This window comes from Arachis hypogaea, chromosome 18, assembly GCF_003086295.3.
Source record: "Arachis hypogaea cultivar Tifrunner chromosome 18, arahy.Tifrunner.gnm2.J5K5, whole genome shotgun sequence".
NCBI lineage: Eukaryota > Viridiplantae > Streptophyta > Magnoliopsida > Fabales > Fabaceae > Arachis > Arachis hypogaea.
In genome coordinates this window covers 54,667,781-54,671,278 of record NC_092053.1, presented here as the reverse complement: position 1 = coordinate 54,671,278, position 3,498 = coordinate 54,667,781, and the positions used below count along the sequence as shown (strand labels likewise).

Sequence of the window (3,498 nt, the reverse complement as noted above, 5' to 3'; positions counted from 1 at the left end):
TTTTTCAGTGGTAGTGTAATTCCTTTGGTTATCATTCAAGACTTTACTGGCATAATAAATCACATGTACCAAATTGTCTTTCCTTTGTCCTAACACTGCCCCAATAGCAAGGTCTGATGCATCACACATCAGTTCAAAAGGTAAGTTCCAATCAGGTGGGGCAATGATAGGTGCAGAGGAAAGTTTTTGCTTCAAAAGTTCATAGGCTAGCATGCAATTTTTATCAAATACAAAGGGTGTATCAGAGACAAGCAAGTTACTCAAGGGTTTGGCTATTTTAGAAAAGTCTCTAATAAACCTTCTGTAAAAACCAGCGTGTCCCAAAAAACTCCTAACTGCCTTGACATTACTTGGTGGAGGTAATTTTTCAATGAGTTCCACCTTAGCTCTGTCCACCTCAATGCCTCTATTAGAGATTTTGTGGCCAAGGACTATTCCTTCTGTGACCATGAAATGACACTTTTCCCAGTTTAATACTAGGTTAGTCTCTTGGCACCTCTTAAGCACCAAAGCAAGGTGGTGTAGGCAGCTAGGAAAAGAATCTCCAAACACAGAAAAATCGTCCATGAAGACCTCAATAAATTTTTCAATCATGTCCGAAAAGATGGACAGCATGCATCTTTGGAAAGTGGCAGGTGCATTGCACAATCCAAAGGGCATGCGTCTATAAGCAAAAACTCCATATGGACAAACAAATGATGTTTTCTCTTGATCTCTAGGATCAACTACTATCTGATTATAGCCTGAGTATCCATCCAAAAAGCAATAGTAAGCATGTCCTGCAAGCCTTTCAAGCATCTGATCCATGAATGGGAGTGGGAAATGATCTTTTCTGGTGGCTTCATTGAGCTTCCTGTAGTCTATGCACATCCTCCACCCAGTGACGGTTCTTGTGGGTATGAGTTCGTTCTTCTCATTTGGCACCACAGTTATGCCACCTTTCTTGGGAACTACATGGATGGGACTAACCCATGGGCTATCAGAAATGGGGTAGATTACCCCTGCCTGCCATAACTTCATGACTTCCTTTTGTACCACTTCTTTCATGACGGGATTCAATCTTCTCTGAGCTTGAATGGAGGGTCTAGCATCCTCTTCTAACAAGATTTTATGCATGCATATAGATGAACTTATCCCCTTCAAATCGGCTAGGGTCCATCCAATGGCATCTTGATGAGTTTGTAGCACCTTGATCAATTCTTCTTCCTGTTCTTGACTCAGGGCAGAGCTAATGATAACAGGATGACTCTCATCACTACCCAAGTATGCATACTTGAGATTAGGGGGCAATGCTTTGAGCTCAGGTTTTGGTGCTTCCTTCTCTTCTTTCCCTATCTCTGGCATGTTTGGCATGGTTGTTTCAGCAGCCTTGATGTCACTAACTTCTATGTCCTTAGTGAACTCCTCCTCTGCCACTTCCTTTGTTGTTTCCTCAAAGGTTTCTTGTACTGCAATGTCCACTACATCCACCCTCATGCATTCCCTTAGTGATTCTGATGGATAGCTCATTGCCTTGAATACGTTAAACACCAATTTCTCATCATGTAGTCTAAGAGTGAGTTCACCCTTTTGTACATCTATGATGGCTCCAGCAGTAGCTAGGAAGGGTCTTCCCAGAATTATTGAAGCTTTGGCTTCTTCCTCCATATCTAACACCACAAAATCAGCAGGAAATATAAAATCTCCCACTTTCACCAACAAATCTTCAACTATCCCATGAGGGAATTTAAAAGTTCGATCTGCCAATTGGAGGGCCATTCTTGTTGGTTTGGCTTCCTCAATCTTCATTCTTCTCATCATTGTTAGAGACATCAAATTGATGCTGGCCCCTAAATCACACAAGGCCTTCTCCACCATGACTTCTCCTATGATGCAGGGGATTTGGAAACTGCCTGGGTCCTTCAATTTCTGAGGCAATTTGTGTTGAATGATGGCACTGCATTCTTCAGTTAACAACACAGTTTCCTCATTTCTCCAGCTTCTCTTCTTGGTCATTAATTCTTTTAAGAATTTTGCATAGAGTGGCATTTGCTCTATTGCCTCAGCAAACGGAATGTTGATTTGGAGCTTCTTGAAAATCTCCAAGAACCTGGAGAATTGACCATCTTTTTCACTTTTCATCAAACGTTGAGGATATGGTGCTTTAGGTGTATAAGGCTTCAGGACCTCTTTTTCTTTTTCTTTTGTTGCGGACGGTGTAAAAGATTGTCCTTGTTCCTTGTCTCTCACATGTTCCCTTGCTTCAGCCTCTGTGGTTTCCTTTGAGATCTCCTTTAGATTCTTTCCACTTCTGAGGGTTATGGCCTTACATTCTTCCCTTGCAATAGCCTTGGCAGCATGAGAAACGCTTGTCCCAGGGGTTTGCTTAGACAAATACAAAATTTGATTTTCTAGCTTCTGGATGGCAGCTCCTTGGTTTTGCAGGTTAGAATTTACTTCTTCCTTAAAAGCTTTCAATTCGGTTATGTCTTGACTCATGGTTGCAAGCATTCCTTCTATCCGGTTTAATTGATCTTGAAATTGTTGGTTCGGATTAGGTTGGGTAGGTTGATTATTTTGGCCATGATATGATGGTTGGGAGTAAGTGTTTTGTGTGGCTTGGTATGATCTTTGGTTGGAGTTTTGGTATGTGGAATTGTTATGTTGGTTGTGGTTGTAAGGTTTGTGGTTTTGTGGTTGGGTTTGTTGGTTCCCCCACCCAAAGTTTGGGTGATTTTTCCATCCTGGGTTGTAAGTGTTGGAATGTGGATCATATGATTGCCTTTGTTGGTTTCCCACATAGTTGGCCTCTTCCCAATCACCTCCTTCAATGCTTACTTCCTCTTGATCTTGTGTGTGTATTGCAGCCACTTGCTTTGTTTCTAATTGCCTGGTAAGCTCTGCTAGTTGCTTGGCAAACACCTTGTTTTGGGCTAGAATTGTATCAACATGGTTCAGCTCCATGACTCCCTTAGTGTTGTGCCTCTTTGATGCATAGTAGTACTCATTCTCAGCCACTGTCTCAATCACTTCAATGGCTTCTTCCACAGTCTTTTTCCTGTTCAATGAACCTCCTGATGAATGGTCTACAGCCTTCCTTGATTCATAAGAGAGTCCATCATAGAAAATATGCAATTGCACCCAATCATGGAACATGTCTGGTGGGCATTTCCTTGTCAAATCCTTGAATCTCTCCCATGCCTCGTAGAGAGTTTCACCATCTTGTTGTCTAAAAGTCTGAACCTCAGATCGAAGCCTATTGACCTTTTGTGGGGGGTAGAAACGTGCCAAAAACTTGCTTTCCACCTCATCCCATGTTGTTAGACTCCCCCTTGGGAATGATTCCAGCCACTTAGCTGCTTTGTCCCTAAGTGAAAATGGGAACAAAAGCAGTTTATAGGCATCTTCCTGGACTCCATTGGACTTCACAGTGTCACAAATTCTCAGAAATTTTGTGAGATGTTGGTTGGGATCTTCATTAGCACTCCCACCAAATGAACAATGATTCTCCACAAGTGA

The 3,498-nt window shown here is 42.0% G+C and overlaps 1 non-coding gene across 1 annotated transcript; it reads left to right on the top strand.

The window, feature by feature from the left end:
- The first annotated feature begins 3,133 nt into the window (after window positions 1–3,133).
- LOC112773964 (small nucleolar RNA R71) lies at window positions 3,134–3,237 on the top strand. Its single transcript, XR_003188482.1, has one exon. It is a non-coding gene; the product is annotated as a small nucleolar RNA R71 (small nucleolar RNA).
- The last annotated feature ends 261 nt before the right edge of the window (window positions 3,238–3,498 follow it).